The 21,878-nt window shown below is 37.4% G+C and overlaps 1 protein-coding gene across 3 annotated transcripts in view; it reads left to right on the plus strand.

Annotated features, from left to right (window-relative positions):
- NXPH1 (neurexophilin 1) overlaps positions 1 to 21,878 on the plus strand; it is a 139,778-nt gene that overhangs the window by 26,950 nt on the left and 90,950 nt on the right. The gene's annotated exons all lie outside the window — the stretch shown is intronic.

Raw genomic sequence — 21,878 nt, forward strand, 5'->3', positions numbered from 1 at the left:
CACAACACATGCAGAGTAACTGTTGGCTTACAACAGTGGAAAGGCAAAGAGGTTTTCAGGACAACAATGAGCCAGTGTTCTAAAAAAAAAATAAAAAATTTATTTTTAAAATTTTTAAATTTTTTTGTGAAATAGACATAACTTTTGATTTTCTGGGGTTTAAATTGCTTGAGGTGAGGTAGTGGGTGGTGATTTCCAGAAAAAATATGTTGTGGCTCGGAGAACTCTCTGAGATACAAATGGTTAGATGGTAGAGGGATATTATGGGGAGACATAATTACAGACTTACCTTGTTCTTGTACTCCACACTAAGCACCATGTGTTAGCTGGTGTTGAAAACAGACCTTTGGTCCCACCTGTGTGCTTCTTGGGTGTGGGGGGAACTTGCCTCACATGGAAATATTTTCCCCTGAGTGGTAGAAGAAGGAAAATGGTTTTCTGTGCCACACCCTGGAATGGAGTGCAGTTTATTAGTATGAGCCTTCTGATGTCTGAATCCAGCCCTTGAAGCAGAAACAAGTACCTGAACTGCTGCAAGCTAACTATAATCAACTCTTTGCAGACAATTCTCTTTTCTGCAGCTAAAATAGGCTCATGCAGGTGGATAATCTGATGCAATTTGACTGTACTTTCCAACTTAAAGAGAACAGGTGTGTTATCTAAGAAACATCTGCCTCTACTCCTGAGATTAAATATTCTGGTTCAGTTGATAAAAAAATAAAATTGGCAAGCTCTAAAAAAATTAACATTTTTCTATGACAAACTTGAACTTGAGATTGGCCACCTGAAAAATGAAAAGCTCATTGGGGCTTAATTTTAATTTACTTCTTTCTTTTTCTGTTCAGGCAGCTTCTTTTCATCAAGAATATTTATAAAATATGTATTGCTGAATATTCCCTGACACAAAGTTATGTACTCCTTTTTCATACCATTTCTAGTTCTGATGTATTTTGTTAATCTACTGTTTCTGTATGGTATTTACAATCTCTTTGGGTTTCTAAAATCACTGTGTGTATTCTCATATGTACGAAGTTTATTTCAATTTTTTAAAACTTTTGTTTTTTATAAAATAGTATCTGTATTTCAAAGATTTAGTTCAGGTTTCAGCCAGTTTTGCCTATGTAGAAGTTTTGGTGAGTAACTGTACGTGTGACTCTGCATTTTCATCTTCAGAGGATGACATGTCTTAGAGGAAATGGTACAAAATAGAAACTATACCTGTGTAATGAAAGAATTCAAATTATTTTTTCCATACAGTAAGTTACAGGTTTATTTAAAATATTATTCTTGAAATTTTTTAATTACATTAAAATAGATGTACCTCATTTTCTACCATTCACACCAATGCTGACATATCCATTTGTTGACCAGAAAAATGATTAGAAAAACACTAGAGGATTACACTTACTTTCTTTGAGCATAAATGACTATCTGAAGCCCAGAATGACAAATCAAGGTCAGTGTTTATCTTGCAAATAGAAGACTAAGGAGCAGCTGGTCACCATGATTGAACCTAAAATGATATTCTTCAGTCTGTGTTTAAAGAGTTCAAGTTGTAAGAGGTAGTGAAAATCCAGTATTTACTGTTTTGTACAACAGATAATTGTAAGTGTTTAGTGCTTTTGAAATGAAAATCATTTATCTTAGTAAATATCTTTTAATATCTAGGCCTCTCTAGGGATGTCTAACTTCATAGTCTGTTTTGGTATTTTAGTACTCCTTGCAAATAAAAAATAGCTCTAGATTCTAATTTTTATTTTAAAGAGAAAAGAAAAAAGCTTGCTTTTCACAGTATGGAATTCTAAATGCAGAATATGTTTGCATTTCTCTGCATTTATAGATGTGTAGTGGAAATTATGTTGAAGATAATACAAAAAAGGATTACAACCACTCTAAAAGTGAATAGAATAAATCTGGATGTGATGATTTTTGCAGCATGCACCATATGTGAACGTAAGTGTCAGTTGCAGTGATTTGATCCATTTTTGCTTCCTTCACTTCTAATTATTAAAGGGAACTTGAAAAACATGAAGGGTGTATGTGTAAAAATGCTCAAGACTTGATATCAGGATGTGTTGATATCAGGACATGTTGAGTGATCACAGTATTCATATGTGTGGGAGTACAGAGGCAAAAACAGAACTATGCTAATGTGTGTGGGAAACTGATGCAGTAAATTCACTTCAGGTTGAAGAATTTAGACATTTTTGGTGTTGGTTCCCTCAATAAATGTTACTCCCCTTTCATTGTCCCAGGTGAAGAAGCTGAAGTGGAAAAACTTTTCTTCTCTCTCTCTCCCTCTGTCTTTCTATATGTAAATGAGAAGATATGGGAAGTGAAATATTGATTTTTTTATAATGTGTACAAATTGTAATTTCACAAGTTAAAGTAAAAACACTTCATGAAAATTATTGAAGATGTGACAAACTTATTTATACTCCATTAATTTAACTCTGTTAGGGAGAATCACAGATCTTGAGAATTACCTAGATTGTTCAATAGTGTAAGTACGTCTTTATCCTCAGTGACAAACAATCATAGTTCTGGCATTTTCACAAGGAGCTGAAAAGAGAGGTGAATTTTGGGGCCAAATCTAACAATTTCTTGTTGCACATGGTGAGGAGACCAATTCTTGTTGTAGCAATGGGAAGGGACAGGCAGAAGGAGGTGTAATTTCAGATGATCAAGTGGTTTTGGATGAGCTTGTTTATAGTGAGGAAGAGCTCTGTAAGAAAAGAGCAAGATATTTTTTGTTGAATGCGTGGCTTCAACTGCACCTTCTAGACACCTTCAGTGAATGTGATAGCCTGTTTTGAAGAGCGTATTATGGTGGGCATTCAATCAGAGACCTTCCTTTCACATATCTTTGTGCTGACCTGATTGCTGGGAGAATTGATACAAGGGTCTGCCAAGGAGGAGCAGCAAAGGACAAAATTATTCAGTGAACAAGGGCAAATGATCTGAAGCATTCATGGAAGTGTATATCATGATTTCCTGCTTGTATACTCTGTATCAAATCTGCCAAACCTAGGAATTATTCCCCAGTTTCTGGATTTCTGTGTGTAACCTGTGCATTTCCTGTTTTTTTTATTTTCTTTTTCGCCAGTTTTATTCTTTCTCTCTATTCTTATGCTTTTACTTTCCTAGAAGAAAAGGTCACAGGAGCTTTGAGGGAACTTGAATCAGCTTTGGGTAGATCCCCAACTGAGTAGCTGTGAACAGGGACTGTGCACTGTGTTGCAGAGAGCATTCATTGCAGTCTGTGTATAATCTGTGGGAGGAAGCCCTTGCTTTTCAGCTGAGCCACTGGGATGTGCAGCACAACTTTGAGAGAAAAGGGAGTGGTTTCAGAGAACTAATCTCCCATAGTTTTGGAGATTGCAAGTTCCTTTGATTTCCCTCTCCATGGACAAAAGCCATTGTTTTGTTGTTTAGTTAAGGGATGACCTTCTATCCTGGTCTTTTTCCCGTGCATTTCCCTTGTCTAGGCTATGAGGGTAAGGAAGGTGCTTTCCTCTGGGTTTCTGGAAGTTCCCCATTTTGCATAGTTGCCGCAGGAGAAGGCTGTGTTGTCTTTAGGCTTTCTTTGCACTGATGGTGTGGCAAATGCTGTTCAAGTACAACTAAGGATTGGGGCCATATGCTGTCTGTCAGACATGATTATTTTTCAGAACTACACTCACAGAAGTGAGTCCTTTGATCGTATCCCAAAGGCAAGAGCAAGAGGTTCTCTCTGGTCATATTAATGTCATGCTGGTTTTCATTTATTTTTCAACGATGTTTTTTCCTTACTATGGTGAAAATCCTCATAAATAAATCATGGAGCATTAAACGACTCAGTATGCACTTGCTTTCAGAAGTATTTGCCTTTTAATTTAAGAATGCTTTAAAACTTACTTTAGACGACTCTGTGCTGGTATTATATCAAGTGTTCAGTGTCCAACAGCTGTGGCATTTTTGCTGGTTGCTTGCTTCTGGTGAGGAGATGCCTGAAACAACTTTCTTGGAATATTAATTTCTGTAAAGAACGTTGCTTACTCATGAATACCTTCTTTTGGGCCATGGTGTAACTCATCAGTCGATCACAGGGGGAGAACTCATACTTTAGCTACCTGAGGTGCTGTTGACACAAAGATAGATGGTTTCTAATACTGTAAGAGCCCCATGACTGAGAAATTTCTACTTCAGAAGTTTCTCTTCTGACAGATACAGAAGGTAAATTCTTTAATCAGGGAAACCATGGTGTCATATTCAATATTAACACATGTCCTGTGAAAACCCCAAAGTCAACATTGCTAACAGTTTTGATTAAAATTATGATTTTATGAGTAACATATACCCAGTCAACATAGTTTCTTCATGCCAAATCTGGAATGATGGGAGAACAACCCTCCCTCTACTAACAAAAATTATTTTCTCTCCTTCATAAAGAAAAGAGAAATATACAGTCTGAAGGTAGTCATGAGTAAATAATATTCTTATGCAGCTGCTAAGCAAAATAAACTCTTGGTGCCTGTATTTTGAAATGGCTGCCAGCAAGTTAGTTGAAATGAGTTCAAAATCTATATGCAGATGAAGTTGTGTGTTGTGACTGTCTACCTAACATTGGATAAATACAGCTGGATGAAATGTTTTCCATGTAATTTAGATGTGTGTGTCACCAAGAAGGCTTCCAGGAGATGATGAGATTCTGGGGTGGCATGTGTGTGTCCCAGCAATGTAAGATGGATCACAGGTGTTGATTTTTTTCTGTGCTCAATAAGAAACTATTAGAACAATTCACATAAACAGAAAAGGTTCTCCCACGTGAATATGGCCCATTAAATATTGGGGAGATTGAAATATTGGTCCTGCAAATATCTCTAACTACCTGCACATGCAGAAGGGCTATCAAAATTAATGACATAGTATATAGAATGTGTATGCTCATGAATATCTGTGAAATTAAATATGATGAATAGCATGAGCCTCTTACAGGTTAGAAATTACTAAAACAACAATATTTTACTGTTATTAGTATTTTTTTCCTTCCTTTTTTTCACCCATTTTCATTTGGAATTTGGCTACTTTTTTTCCAGGGAATTTTACCAGTGTTTTATATTATGTTAGGCTAATTGATCTCATTTCTTTGTTCTCCAATCTAATTTTATTCCTATAGAACTTTTTTCCAAGACTTTTTGTCCTAATTTAATTTCTTTTTGGTACTGTTTCTCTGTTCAAGTTTCATTATTGCTCTCTTTTTTGTAGTGTTCCTGTTACACAACTATGTATTTTTATTGGTTTTTGTGACTGTTTAACCCTTTCCCATTTATTTCTTTTACTCCTACTTTCTATTTATGATATTGTATTCTCTATGGCATTTGTCCCAGCTTCATTAAAGGTGTATAGGAAATTGCAGAAAAGCAACATATAGTAATCACTGAACACACAATTAAACACATTTCTTATGAGAATCCATATATTTCAAGAGTACAAGTAATATATTTCTCACATTACAGTGATAAGAAAAGGAAAACAGATACATATGGTTAAATAGAATTTTTATTCTATTTAACAAAGTAATTTTTTTTTTGATAATATACAGTTGTTAATCCATAGACTGTGTAGTAATTTTATATTTAAGCATCTAATAAATAGGATAAGCTTGAGCCAATCGTTTAGGTTTACAAATTGCATCAACATAAAAGAGAGTGAAAGTTTGTCAAAATTGAGGAAGAATTGCCGATGAAAGCTCTTTAATGAGGTCTGAAATATACATTCTTCTGAATTGCTTTGCTCTCTTGCATTTTTTGTAAGGCTGGTTAGGTGTGAACTGCATCATTAGTCTTTAAGAAATGGTCAATTACTGGGAGCTGCAAATTAGCCCTACCTGTCAATGCCTCCAAAGGGAAAGCTTTGCTCATCTGCAATATAGGAAACAAGAGGGGAACTGAATGTCATGGGAATCTCTAAATCAGCTGTGACAACAAGCAAATCTTTCTTCAAAGAAGATCAAGACAACAGCCCTTCCTGCCAGAGTGGAATTTAAAAGGAAAAATGGACAAGTTCAGAAGCAGCGCTTCAGAATTAGACTTTAATATTACCATCAGATCAAAGGAAATGGACTGATAGAAAATAGATGAACTAGACAAACTTGAAGAACAGCCTGCCTCATAAACCTAAGCTGAACCACAGGTTGTATTCCTAAACTACTTCTGTCTTTTCACTAGCCACTTGCCCAAATATCCTTCAAGGTTGATTGCTTTTGTCTTTCTACACTGCTGCAGAGTGGCCCATGCAATACAGGGGGTTCTCCCTCCTGACTGGTATCTGGAGGCAGGGGTAGGAAGCAGTAGGAAAATCCTACCTTCCTCTATTTTGGCAACCTAAAATATTCTTACAACAGAGCACTGTAGGAGCATGGAGTAGGAAATATGGGTCTGACTTCTATAGTTTTGGCTATTTCAGTTTGGGGAAAATTTCTTGAGGCTCCAATGATCCTGTAGGCTAAATTGCTGTCAGCCACAGTGAACACCTGAAGACTTAGACACCTGGTTCATGTGCACAGACCTATTTGTAGACACTTAAATTCAACTCAATATTGTCCTCATTAGGAAAGATTCTTGTGAGCATTTGTTATGCTACTTAATTTTGTCATTGCTTGTATAGAAGGAATGCTTCTCATCTTTTGTTGCCTTCTGGTGATTTTCTGTAGACTGTAAGGCAAGGTGAACAACTGGGGAGCTTTGCCTTGGGTGTGATGTCACACCAGAACACATGATGCAATATTTCACGTCCACCTTGCTATTGAAACAGGCAAAATCAGATAAGTTCAGTTTTCCAGATGAAATATACTTAATGTAGGATGACTTAATTAGGTTCAACTAAGCAATAGTACTTCTTGCTTGCTGAGGAACTGACAAAGAAGAAAAGCATTTTCAGAAATTCTTTTTGTTATTGTTGTAGAATTTTTAAGAATTGGGACCTGGAATATGTTCAGCCTTTAGGATGGAATAAATTTTCTCTTAGGAATCCTGAATTTCCTTGCTGGAAGGGTGCTGGAGTAGCAGAGTATTGTTTGTTTTGCCATTGAGACCACAACAGTTTTTTGTGACTGTGCCTAAGGAGAAGCTGTTACTTTGAAAAGTTTTTGGCATTACTCAAATATTCAGCAAACAGTCATGTTCCATACTTGGAAATTATGCTGAGGAATATAATGGAGAATTTGCAGTGTATGAATGAAAACAGGATATGGCTTTTGTGGGGCTTCCTAAAAACCATGGGAATGTTTCATTGCTCTGCTGGATATGGTTGGGATGGAATTAATGTTCTTTAAAGCAGCCTGTATGGTGATGCATTTTGGATTTGTGATGAAAACATTGCTGATAACACACCAATGTTTTAGCTATTGCTGAGAAGTGCTTGCACAGTGTCACATAAAGTCATCTTCAGCAATAAAACTGAAGGTCAGTTTTTCCAAAGTAGACATTGTTCAGACTAGCTGGGGATTGGTCTGTTTGTGGGAAGTAGTGAGCAATTGCCTTCACATCACTTGATTTATTTATTTATTTATTTATTTAATTTTTTTTTTTTTACTCTATTAGCAAAGTCTTTTCTGTGACTCATAAAGTTTTTCTTGCTTTAGCCCTCTGATTATGTCCTTTGTCCTTCTGGGGAGAGAGAGTGAGTGACTGACTGGATGGAAACTTAGCTAATGCATGGGGCCATCCCATCACAATTTCTAATTATGTGAGGATTGCTGGCAAATATTGAATGAGAAGTCACCAATATTATCTGAATATTCTTATTTTTAAGTTCTGCATTTTAGCTTGGGTTTTCTGCAACAGCTCACTTCCTTAACCCTGTGTGATGCTGAAGAGCAGGACTAGGAACCTCTACTGCTGGAAAAAGAAGATTCTTAGTGCTAAGATTTTCATTTACCTAAGAGAGGTGTCCAGAAGGACCCCAATGGTCCAGGAAATGGACCACAGCATAAGCGTAGGTGAGTGCTGGAGGAATGCTGAAGTTGTTTGCTTCAAACTGAGTGAATATGGGGTGTAGCTAACAGTATCTTTTATAAACCCCATACTTCTGCCTTTCCCTTTACTATTTTGATCACTAGAATTTGCAGGGATCATTGTTATAAAGGTAATGGTAGCAGCCACTAATTTGTAGCTGTTTCTGGAAGCTGGTTTGGTACCTCAGTAGAGCTGAAAAGAGAAGGTATGTGAGGACATAATCTCTTTTTCCTCACAATTTACAGAGTGAGATTAGTCTTGGATTCAACAGGTAAACAAACATAAGTCTCTAAAAACACAAGATGGGACATAAAAAGGTCAACATACTCAATAGTATTCTGCTTCCTTAAGACAGACAGTCTGCAAGGTTTCCTGACCAGTTCCTCCATGTGCAAAGGAAAGTTTTATGTAGAAATATTAAGAAGTTTCTTCTTTACAGTAGCTTCTCATCAAGCATTTCTGAAGTGCTGGATATCTTTTAGCTTATCATTGAATAGCACCATTTTTACAGGGATTGCATGGCTTCTAACTTGCTGCAGTGAAGGAAGAGCTAACCATCACTTGTAGCATCAATAGATATAGAAAATGGGGCTAGAAAACTAAATGTCATGGCCAAGGTCAAACAGAAAAGAATAGTAGAATTGGGATTTAAACCCACTTCTCTCCCAGGTGTCTTAACACAGAACTAATCTTCCATTCTTTGTCTTAAAGGTAATTTATTTTGTAAGTCAAATTCTTGGTATATTACTCCTAAGAAGTAGCAGGGTAATAAAGATAATTAAGCAGATGTTCGAATCACTAAATGAGTGTCATTTTTTGTTTGAAGGCTATCCCAACATGAACTCAGATTTTAGTCTCTTGTGAAAATGTCTGATATAATGCTGAGTTTTAATAGAGTACCAGAGAGCAGAATATTTAGCTACCTTCAATGTATTCAGCTATCTGATTAATTGAAGGGCTCAGCAGTCAGCGGACATCTCATTAGCCAATTCACGTAGGCATGCTGTGACTATTTTGGATCACATATCCACAATTCAAATTGATGGTAAAAGTCCAATTAAAAAGTAAATGTATTTTCATACATTTTAGCAGTGGTGTTGTCATGTAGCTTGGGTTTTTCCTTTTATTTCGTTTCCAATTATTCATGTTAATGATGTGCTCCAGCATGTGAGAAACTAATGTTCTTATTTTGAGCTCTGCTTAGAGAAATTGTCAGGCAACCTTTCCCATACTGTTCTGCTCAGCTGCTGCAAAGTTGTGTACTTTGACTACATGTGCAGAGGTTATTGTGCCAGATGGTGTGGTTGTTTCTAGGATGTGAAAAACCACAGAGAGATCCCTGAAATACATCCCTTATGTCATAAAACATCACTTTAACTGGCTTTTCAGTGATGAGACTTCTAGATAAATTAAGGTGCAGAGAGCCAAACTGTATCTAACATTGAATATCAAAAGGTCAGCTGATACATTTCTAAAGGCATTCAATTTATCTTCAGTATTAGACTATTTTTTAGCAGTGTTCTTTACTGACATTAGTTTCCTGCTTTAGTCTATTGTTTAAAAGCCAGAATGTTAATTTATCCAACAAAACCATGGTCTAAATCTCTACATTTATTTTGTTATTCATAATGCGTAGAGATTATAGAATGTATTTGCTAGTACTTCAAACTAGATAAGATTATACAGCTCTACTGAAGTAATGCAAAGCTTCCACAAATGTAGGTTTACTCTGAATTACATCAGGGTCAAAGCAAAGAATTAGGAAGTTGTGTCTGTTTTCCTATCTACCCCCTCCCCCGTTCTTCAGGAAAACAAACTAAAGAGAAATTTTTCAAATGGTTTAGCTCCATAAAGAGTTTTTGATTTATATGAAGTAAAGTTCAGTGCTGGAACAAGGGAGTGGAGAGGAGAGGGGACTCTTTTGAATGTAATTATCAGTTCCTCACACCCCCAGAAAGAACATGCAGAGGAAGTACAGCACACTTCCATTGCCAGTGAACTCTGCTAGCTGGTGTAGGCTGGGGAAATTTAGGATTCTGCAAGTCTGTTTCTGCATAATTCAAGGGCAGCATTTGGCCTCGCTGACCTGGAGGTGAGCTCTTGGTCATCATGAAAGGGCTTTGTAAGTCATACATGGCATCCCTTTTCTCCTTGGGTGCTTGTGTTCTACCATGCAGCAGATGAGCTTCAATAAATCAGTGAATTCAATCTTGGAGCCCTTCTTCCTCCAACTGACCACAAACAATGTTTGTGAATATGTATGTTCTGCATTATTTTATATCTATATATATATATATATATATATATATATATATATACACACACACATTTCCTTTTTGCCAAAGGCTCTTTGAACAGTATGTAGACATATCTGTGTATTTGGGTCTGAAAAGATCCACAACAGTTGAATGTCAGGCAGGTCAGCAATGAATCTGAGTGGGCTAAGTCACAGCCCTTTGTGGCATATAAATTCCTTATATATCAGTGAAAAGCCACTAATATCTGATATAAACTTCAGATCCCAGAAACTATTGCAGATTTTTATTTAATCTGCCCACTCAGTGTGTGAACTTGAGCATTCACTTCAGCCTGTGCATTGTATGGGGAGAGAAAAAGGGAGAGAAAAGGTTTGCCAGTGACTGTAGACCTACATGTGCAGGCTTTTCCCAATCTGTTCTGAAATTCAAGCTTTTATTCTCCTCTGACATTTTGTAAGTGTATATAATTCAAGATCCTTACATTTAGATGTTGGCAACATGGTTGCTACTTCAATATTTTTGATGTTCCATGGTCACCTTCTTTCATCTTTAGCATACTTCAATTAGTGAGAAAGCAAGCACATAAGTGCTTTGAGTAGAAGCGTTTCATTTGTAAATCCCCACACAACGAGGAGATGAGCATGGGTACTGTGAGCAGAGTTTAATGAGAAGCAGCAGACTGATCCATTCACATTGGCACAGATTTCTGAAGTTCATCATTCAGTGCCTAAAACTAGCATTTTGCTAACTAACTTGCTATATAGATTAAACAAAAAGGTTACTTGGATTAACATTTGCCATTTGTCATTTTGTCAGGTGAACTGAGGGAACATAATTTTAATTCTAAAGATGTTTATCTTTATTAACATCTTAAAACTTACCAGAGGGTTACTTTACTTTTCTGTTCCTCAAAAAAATACCTTGTTGTTTTGAGAACATCGACTAGTCAGTCATTTGTGTCTACCCAGTATTCATTTAAGAATGATTTATTCATTGTGATTAGTAATCAGATCTGGGTAAAAGATACACAAAAAAAAAAAGTAAAAATATTCCTCTATCTCTGAATTATTTCTTGCTTTTAAGGCAGACGAAAAGTAAAACAGGTCATCAAGAAATTAGATACATAAAGATGAGAGGTGAGATAATGAGCTCATTTGCATTTCATTCAGGATTTGTTTTGAACTTCAAAACATGAGATCATAAACCAGTCAACATTTAAATACTGCCAGCTATATGAAAGGCTAAATAAAAATGGGCTTTGTTTTTTTTTATCGTCTAACAATTATTCTCTCACTGGATGTTTTCTGTCTTTCATTTGGTGATCTCTGAATGTAAAGTTCTGTCATCTATTCTTTATTTCTTTTTTAAAAAACAAACCAACAAACCAAGTCTACTGTAAATAGCATTTAATGGAGAATGGAAGAATAGAAGGTATATTAGAAATGCAGGTGTTGGGTTATTCAAAGAAGCTCTCCTTTAAAAAATGCTTTGTTGCTGGTACAGTTCAGAGCTGGACTTTGGGCAAATGAAATTTGTTCTACAAAACAGATAAACAGAGCTAAGGTAACAGACCTCAAATACAGTTTTCCTGTGCTTTTTAAGATATTTTATATCTTTAAGATATTTTATATTCACAGTAGTGCTATATCTAGTCATTTGACAGATACACTATTCAGATTTCTGTGAGGGCAGAAGGAAAAGGGGCTTTACAATCTGCCACAGGATGGTGGAGAATAGACAGGACAGCTGTGCTTGTCCTATTCCAGGAATAAGCCAAAGGACAGTCTAAGCTTGTGGATAAGATGGTGGAGCACATGTTGGCATGTATGTTAAGGTGTTGCCAGCAAGATTTCCATCTTTATCTTTCTATTCTTTACCCATTTAATTTCTTTGTAGAGGATAAGTTTCTTCTCCACGTTTTACTGATTAGATTTTATCTCCTTGGTAAGTCTGGATATGGGTTGTACATCTCCTAATACCCCTTTACCAGCTAGTTGGATGAAGCCTTCTTGCTCTTCTCACAGCAGAGAAATTCATATTCTGAGCAGAACCAGGCAAGAACCTATGGTTTCATCAGGAGTTTCCTTTTCTCTCTTTCTCTGAACAGTCAGGAAAGGCTGTGACAATTTTAGCCTGCTGTGATAAATGATAGCTCAACTGGCTCATCGTTATAGTGGAGGAGGGAGCTTAAAGACATAAGAGGATAACCTTTCAGGGATGCACAAATTTGCTCAAATAAATAACATCAGGAAAGGGCACCATGTTTTTCCTTAGGTTTCTTTTTTTTTTCGTGTCTGAAACTAACCCATGCCCTAGCTACCACAGTACTGTGAAGTCATTTGAATTTCCATTATCTAGGTTATCTGTTCAAATTTGGTCCAAGATGTCACTTGGCCCAATCTTCTGTAAATTAGATGTGCTTGATTAGGAGTACTGTCATGTACTCAGCAAACATAACTGGAAAAACAAGCTTTGCCAGTATAAAAATGGAGACAGAGACAAAAAACAAAGTGATGTGAGTAAAAAGCAGTTCAGGTGACTTTTTGCAGAAAGTCTTCTTGAGTCTCCAGTCAGCCTCACTGATAAAGCTGCTATTCCTGCTTGCAATCTATTTTCCACTGAATATAATCAGCAAAACAAACACAAAATAATCTTGTTAGTTGCAGACTGCTGTGTTGGCACCTGAACAGCACCTAATGTGCCAGCTGCTGCTTCGTTTTGTTTTGTTTGTTTGTTTGTTTCTTGCTGTATTAATGGATTTTACATCACTTTTATTATCCAGTGAAAATATAAAAAAGACCGTTCAGGTTGTGTGGATGCCAAGGTGGTTTTGTGGAGAAATTTGGCTGCGTAGCATCCATTTTTGGAATTGGTGATCGTTGTATATTTTCACTTGATTACACCTGTACAAAATATGTGGCCTGTAAACTGCTTTGAGTGGTCATGAGGGATCCACTCTGGGTTTTGTAAGGGTGCCTGTACGCTGTACACTTCATCACTTTACAGCAGGTACTCTGCTGAATTGCTGCCATCAACCTGAACAATCATTCTATGCCTCTCTTCATCCTATCTTCCTTTCCCCAAGAAAGACTGGTTTCAAACATTCAAAAGTTTTTTGTGATATCATGAAAGAAAAAGCATGAGATTTTTATTTGCTTCAGCATTTCAGGTAAATTTTTTTGGTTTTCTTTCAACTCCTCAATGGGCTTTCTCAGATATATTAACATTTTTCATTCCTGGACAGTGAAAGTAGTGTGAGAAAATCAAATATTAGATTGTTTTGGCCCTTAAGAGACTAATCAGAAAAAATAATCATAAATGTGAAAGCTGAGATATTAAGTGTTTTATTAAATTTAGTTGGACTGACTTTGTTTAAAGATTGTATATTTTCCCAAGTAAAATTAGTGGTAATTTCTGAAGCAGGTAAGGGATGAATTTTAGGACTTGAAAGAATTTTTTTATATCTGTGGAGGAGAAAATCTCAGATAGCTAAGGACTAGTTACGGGCTTTGTGCACAAAATGACTATTGCTTATCAAATAATTCTCATAACTCTCACATATATAATAAGCATAGATTTTCACATACCTTTTAGCATTTAGAGTGTCCATGGGGGTTTTAAAAATCATAGCACAGTAATTTAGATGGGAAAATTAGATTTATTTTTATTTTGTATATTGTCCAGAGGCCTTCCCTCAAGTAATAATCAATTTCATATTTCTGATAAAAGCTTCATACAGTATTTATGGTCTTTAAAGGGTTTTAGACTGATAATGTTTATGAAATACTTTGGAAAAAATCCTTGTTTAGAAATGTTGGGATAACAGTTGTTCTTTAAACCAATAACGGTATTAAAACAACAGCATTACATTAATATTGTTTTTATGTCTTCTAGCCTAGGTCATAAAACTTAACCAAAGCAATCCTAACCTCTCATTCTCCATTGTTGTTGTGTATTTTTTTTATTTTTTTTGTGAAATAGATTTCAGGAATAAAATAGACAAGTGGTTTATGGCATGTGATTAAACACGATCTGTAGCATAAATAAATATATATGGAGCACAAAAATATAGACAAAGATATATCAACACAGACAAACAAATAGGCTTTTGGGTGCATACACATACGTGGCTTTTTGATATAACAGGACACAGAGCTTTTATATCATTAGTACCCATGTTTACCACTTGCTTGCTTTCCAGTCTGCATGGTTTATTGCATATTATAATTTGAAAAGATTATGTTACCAGGGTAATGAACAATAAAAAAAATTGCAATTCATTCTAATAAGCTTGAATGGTAACCCACATGCCTTGGACATTTCTAGCCAGGCATAATTTATCCACATCTTTGGCTGTGAAACAGTGTGGATCTTCTTAACCGAGTCCCTGACAGATGGTTTAAGCTTTTTCAGGACTACATTTCCAATCACTTTGCCCATATTGCAAAATTGGCCTTGAAAAAGGGTAAAGAGTTGTTATGCTGCATTAACATCTCTTCTGAATTGCTTGCTGTGAAGGACATGAAAAAGAAGGAAATCAGAAAAGCAATGTTTTAAAAATACACTTTGGAAAGTTATAAATGTTGGATAGGATGATGATCTTAATTTATGTCCCTCACCTTAATTAGAATGTGAATGTGGTCACATTATGTGTGATAATGAAAACACAACCTGTTACCTTGTTTCATAAATGACTCAGATGATACCATTCATGGTATAAGAAGTGTTAAAAGTGCTGTAATTAGAAAGACTTCTTATAGTTTTAAACCCTGCTGATGGATAGCACAATTGACTGCTATTAGATGAACTGGGATTTCTGTGTCACTCTCAAGATTTTTGCTTCTCTGAGTGGAAAGGCTCAAATATCTGCATTCATTTCTGCATGAAACATGGATTGATCGCACGTACGTTGCCAAATTTTCATTTTCTTTTGCAGCTTCAGCTGACTGGCTTCTTCATATAAACTGCTGTTCTTTTCTTCTTGCCGCCTTTTAGTTTATGATAAAAATCAATGAAAGCTGAAACCTTCCACAGCCATCTATAAAATGCAATTACTGTATACAACACACAGTAAAGCTCCTGTGGTGTATATGTTGAGACATAATTTATGCCACTTACCTCCAGAGAGGTATTGATCCTACTCTGTGAATATCTTACAAAAGGGCTGTTGAATGCAGGCTCAAGGAAATATGTGGTTATTGGGACTGATCTGTAATTTGATTAATAATGACCTAATTCTTGAACTCTGTTCCTTACTGTACTGTTTTCTGTGACTGAACCTTTTATTCTTGAATATTGCCCCTGCTGATGCCCTCCAGAGGCCCACCCTTCCTTGCTGTCCCTTGGAAGCACTGTGGTCCCTGTGATCCACACTAAAGGAGCCACAGGAAAAAGCTGAAGTGACCTGTCAGATTTGGTTTTTGTTTTTTAAATGGCTTGCAGTCTTTTCTAACCTTGAAAGTGGTGGTAGTTCAGCCTTCACCCATTCTGTGATGGGATCCAGCTCTTAGTTTCCTGCTATGTATAGGAAGGAAGAGCAATTCTGAACAAACAGTACAGCAGGGATTCTCTAAGAAAGTAAAAACTCAGTCATTTAATATAACTCATGATTTTTAAACCTGCAACCTAACATATAAATTATAGAATTCTAGAATAATTTAGGTTAGAAAAGACCTTTAAGATAATCAAATCCAACCATTACCTTAACACTGCCAAGTCCACCACTAAAACATATCTTAAATGCCACATCTATGTCTTTCAAGTACCCCCAGGGATGGTGACATAGCCTCTTCCTTGGGCAGCATGTTCCAATGGTTAACAACTCTTTGAGTGAAGAAGTTCTTCCTAAAAATCTGTAAATAAACCTCCCCTGACACAACCTAAGGCCCTTTCCTCTTGTTCTGTCCCTCATTACTTGGGAGACCAACACCCACCTGGCTACACCCTCCTTTCAGGTAGTTGTAGATGGTGATAAGGTTTCCCCTGGGCTTTCTCCTCTCCAGACTAAACACCACTAGCTCCCTCAGCTGCTCCTCATCATGCTCATGTTCCAGACCCTTCACCAGCTGTTGCCCTTCTCTGGACACACTCCAGCACCTCAGTGTCCTTGTAGTGTGGGGCCCAAAACTGAACATGGGTTTGACTGGCTGTAGAGCAGGTCCTCAAGCATCTTTTAAGTCACTCTCTCCCCAGCCTGTAGTGGTCCTTGGGGTTGTTATGACCCAAGTGCAGGACCTGGAACTTGTTGAATGTCATACCATTAGTCCTTGACACATCAATCCAGCCTGTCCAGATCACTTTGCAGAGCCTTTCTGCTTTCCAGCAGATCAACATTCCTGCCCAGCTTGATGTCACCTGCAAACTGTCTGGAGGCAAACTTGTTCCCCTTGCCCAGATCTTTGATAAAGATATTAAACAGGACTGTCCCCAACACTGAGCCCTGGGTAGCACTACTAGTGACTGGTTGCCATCTGGGTTTAACTTCATTCACCACCACTCTTTGGACTGAGCCTCTTTGTTACACCATGAACAGTGCACCCATCCAAGTAATGGAATATCAGGAAAACCTTTCAAGAATGATATAAAACAGAAAGTGGGGGGAATTTATGCAAACCCCTCAGTGTTCTGGTGTTGGGTAATATTTGCATAGCAAAATAATGAGAAAAATCCACTTCTGCAAGAATAAACCTTTGTTACTCAGTGTCTCAGCCTCTTGTCTCAGGTAAATTCCTCAAATAAAGGGTTGTTGAGTGGTGTCTCTGACATGATAGCTTCCATTTCAAAGTTCATGTGCCTTGAGATGCTACAAGAATGTTAGCAATTTGCTGTATGATATGCAAAATCCATGTGTATTTGTAGAATGAGAATTCAGGACAGTTTAATTCACTTTGGGCAGAGACCTAGGTAGGAGGTAAGCTTCCTTATTATATGGTTACAGTAAATAGCTCAGCCTTGTTCTGACATAAATGTCCTGGTTTGGGATTTCACAGAAGTTAATTGTCTATTGTGATTGCATTGTAGTTGTTAAGCATTACAGTAGGGCATGACAAAATAATATTTATTCAAAGTGAGAGAAATTACATCTTAAGGAATGATAAAAATATATTTCTGGCCCAGACTGACCTAAACTAAATCAAAGTAGAAATACATGTGATAAGGGGCATTTTTCTCTTCATCTATTTGTTTTCAACAAAGCATTAGCTCATATCATCAGTTCTGGAAAACCTGAGGTGGTGCTTTAGTAGCAACTGAATGAAAAGTAAATTAAACCACAAATAGCCTCAATGTGCATACAAAACAAAACCAAAAACCACCAAAAAGTCCCAAAACACAGACCAAGAAATCAAAACCATTGATTGGTTTTGAAATTAAGCTGAATTTCATTTTACAATGGCAATCATATTACTATGAAAACCTAATCTCAATGAAGCAAATGTCTTTGTGCATTCCTCCAAGCAAGGATTACAGCTGTGAGTTGTGCAGCCAGCAGTGTTACCTGGATATCACTAAAAATCTCTTCGTGGCTTTCTGCATTGGTTTCCCCATCAAAGCATGAGATGCTTTGTATCTTTGCTTAAATATAAAAGACAAAATTGCTTTGAAAAGTGTCTGTTGAGACTATGAAGCTTGACTGTGTGTTTAATAAAAGAGGCATCACTACAGCGGGAAGCAATTAAACTCTTCTAATTTCTTTGCTGACTTAAGTTCTTTTTCTTGCAACGTATTTAGTCCAGTTTTATCCACTCTGGTAAGAAAAACGTCCTTTTGATATTGAGATGATGTGAATAATGAGTAAAATGCCTGACCCAGAGTGGTAATCCAGCCCAGATATGGAAATCAAATCCATACAGTCAAATCTAACTGGGAAGTTCTTGCACCATGAGTGAGCTTAAATTTTTGTTTGGAAAACAGAGAGGAGGAATAGTGGAGAATGTTTTTAGAACTGATCCACTTCATGTAGGAATTTGTAAAAGAACTTATTTGGTAAGCTGGAGAAATCAAGTTTTGGAAATTGCTAAGGAAGTAAGGAAGCTTGGTTGAGTCAAATGGTCAGATTGACCAAGATATCCCAATATAATTCAGCCATGAAAAAGATGAAATGTTCCTATGGCAAGTCAGGAAAGGTACTTTTAGTGACATGGAAAATTATATTCTTTGTATTTTATCTGGAAATATGTGCAATTCTAGTAGCTCACATTCAAGGAAAAAATAAATGACTCTGGGAAATGCCAGGCTTTATTTTTTTGAAAGGAGACTAAAAGATGGCTTGTTAGGCGTAGGGGAAAGGGGTTATGTCTGCCTTGTCTAATACATCCTGGGGTAAATGCAAAGGAAGAAAAAACACTTCCTTCAGCTGAACAACAAAGTTGCCATAAGAATCAATGTGTTGCGATTGTCCATACACAAATTAAGGCTAGAAATCATCTAGAAATCAGAGAAGCGGATTCGGGAGCACCTGACCAGTTGGAAGAGCTAAATGAAGACCTTAATTAGTATTAATACAGATTTTGATCAGTTCTGAAAGAGATGATGGGATTTGGTGCCTGTAGTACTTGTCAGGATCTTTCTTTTGCAACTATGCCTTTAACTCATGTGAGCTAAATCCACCCACTGAAAAAGATGTGATGCTGCTGACTTCAGTTTGACTTCAGAGCTGTATTAAGTGTAGCAATACTTTACATTTAAAGTGCAAATGATGCTTTGTAGAGAGTATGGGAGATTTTAAACAATCCTAATTACAACCACAGCCAGTAGATTCATATGATCTCACTCTCATGGGTGAAGGCCTTAGAGAGGGGTCAGGGATGTGTGATTTTTCTGAAGCCAGAAATTCAGCTAGAAAAGCTTGAAGCTGAAATCTCTGGAGAACATTAGATGAACCAGAGTGTGACAAAATGCAGCCATTTTGCAACTTTTTCCTTGCTGCACACACTGCCCAAGGACTGTAAGAGAAGGCAGAATGGAGGGTATGTAGTGATATCCTGTTTGTAAATTTTCTATTTAATGGAAGAATTGTCAAGTGCCTGGCTGCCTCTGCCACCTTTTTGGCTTCTGTAATGAAACCAAACTTCCTGTACTCGCCCATGTAAATTCTAGTTTGCTAAGCAAAAGACCCTATTATTGCACAGTAAATGCTGAACACACTTTATGTACCTGAGAAATTTGCTCTGTAAAATTTTCATTCATTTGTATCTGAGTTCAGTAGATATCAGCTGTGGCCAATATTGCTGTGATTCCAAAGCCAAGTTTGGTCTAGCTTGAATGTCCCAGAATGGATCAGACAATACAGATGTTGTATAGCTTCAGTGGGATCAGCAGCTTATCAGACTCTGCCTGGTCAGTGGTACACTGTCTTGTCTACAACTGAGATTCAATCTGTTTCTACAGGAATTCAATGTGATTTACAGGACCATGACACAGGGAGAATGAACCTTCACATCTGACCAGTGCCTGGTCAATAAGGGGTCTTGAGCAGAAAAATACAATTCCTCACTGGGAAATTAAATCTCATGGGAAGTAATATTTTACCTACAGCATAACAAAGCTTCACAGAAACAGGGGATAGACACACAGTTGTTTTGGTCTGTCATTGTCCCTCTACTTTCCCTTTCCCCGCTTCTTGATTATTATGTTGCATTCTGGCAAAGGATTTTTTATGAAGGTGCTGGGAACTGCCCAAGGAGACAGAGTAGCAGTGTCTTCAAGTCTGGTGTCTGACATGATTCCTTCCTGTGCAGAGTAACTCTGTAGGCAATGGGGAGTTCTTGGGTGGCTTTGAATAAACTTTGCATCTTGAAATTACCTCAAAAAAATTAACCCAATATTTGCATGCAAAATTTACATCAAGATGAAATAGACATAGGGTACACACTGCCTGCTTCACTGGTTGCAAGTCCCACCATGTTTCCTCATGCATGTTTTTGGGAGTTAGAGTTCTGCTATAGAAACATACTGAAACTAATTAATTTGAAATCTTGGTCTCAGACAGGATTTACCTTAGTGATCTAAGAAACATCTGGAACCTGCTTTAAGCATTTTGTTAAAAAAATTCCTTAATCTGCACATTTGATGTAGAATTTAGTCCTTTGCAAGGTTTCTTGGGCTTTCATCATCTTTATATACCAAATCCTTATTCATATTAATTTGTGTCCTATCCATTTCCATCTCCCATTTCAAGCAAAGACTCTGGACTTAGAGAGTATTCTAGTGCTTTATAAAAATGTTGGCTGCCTTCTTATGTTATATTGATTCATCCAGGCTTAGGGTACTGACATAGTCTGTTAGTCATTATGTTATTATCACCCATATGCTGATGGGTGATAATTAAATTTTATTGCTTTCGATTGTGTCACTGTACACAAGAAATCTTCTGTGAAAACTGGATCAGAAAATAAGGCAGGTATAAAATCTCCACCTTCCTTATGAAGAAAAGGCTCAAATGTAAGTGATTTGCATCTCTTCCAGCCACATTGTGGCAACGACAAATTTCCAGGTGTGTTTAGAATGGTATTAGGCCTGTGCTTGTCCTGAATACAAGATGCAGCCCATTGGGTTTGTGGCAGCTACTATGAAGCATATTTTCTATTTTCAAGGTGGGCTCAAAGGAGAGCATCCATGTGAAGGGATTCCAGCAGCAGACTGGTCCTGCACCAGCCTGAGGCTGTTGTGCTGCTGGGAACAAAGCCAGGGCAGAGGCCAGAGGAAGGGCCGGTCACTGCTGCAGATGCCAGTGCTCAAGAAATATAATCTGGAAGTTAACAGCTGCCAAACTAGCCTTCAGAGTAGCCAAGCTCGTTGGCTTTTTTTGGAAGAGATGACAGAAAGTGGCCAAAGGGACCAGTAGTGGCAATTCTCCAACTACAGGACTAAAACAGAGCCAAATGAGTACTGTGATTGCACTGGTGTTTTCAGAATAAGAGGCACAGTCAGCAGAAACCCAATTCATATATTTTCTTTTGTTGCATCCATGTCCTGGAGGATCTGCAATTAAATAGATTAAATGCGTGAGGAAAATGGAAGCTTTCCCCCAGTTTTCTGACTCCATCCCAGTCCAGGGCAATGTGAAATTAAAAATAGACACTGTAGCCTCTTCTCCAAATGTCATGATCTATGGAAGTAAAATGCTTTTCAAATTAGTAACTCAGCCTTGTGTGCAAGTTAGTGGGGCACTGGCTGGAGGGGTCACCCCCTTTAACTGGGGCCCACTTGGTATTGCACAGCCTAAGGTAGGAGCTGTTCAGAAACAAATGGTGCTGGCTCAGCACCTGCCTGGAGTTCATATAAAGCACTGCTAATTCTTACTAAGCTCCCTTTGTTCTGCTGCTGTGCCTGGTGTCCACAGCTGACCTGGCAGCTTTGACTCTGTGGCTCCAGAGCAACCTCCCTCACCTGTAGCACAGGAGGTCAAGGGCAGAGGTCCTCAGTCTGATCACCTCTGCTAGAATGCCTAGCTAATAAAACTCCTGAATTGTGTTGTGGTCCCAAGGAGAATTTTGACTCTGCCACCTTAACAAGCCAGCCTTTCTCAGGATTAGTAAGGTCTCCCTAAAAGCTTGTGACACAGTTAAGGGTCCTCATGCTAGGAATGAGGGCAAAAAGAGATGGAAAGAGAGAGAGAGATGTT

Source organism: Parus major, chromosome 2 (genome assembly GCF_001522545.3).
Source record: "Parus major isolate Abel chromosome 2, Parus_major1.1, whole genome shotgun sequence".
Taxonomy (NCBI): Eukaryota; Metazoa; Chordata; class Aves; order Passeriformes; family Paridae; genus Parus; species Parus major.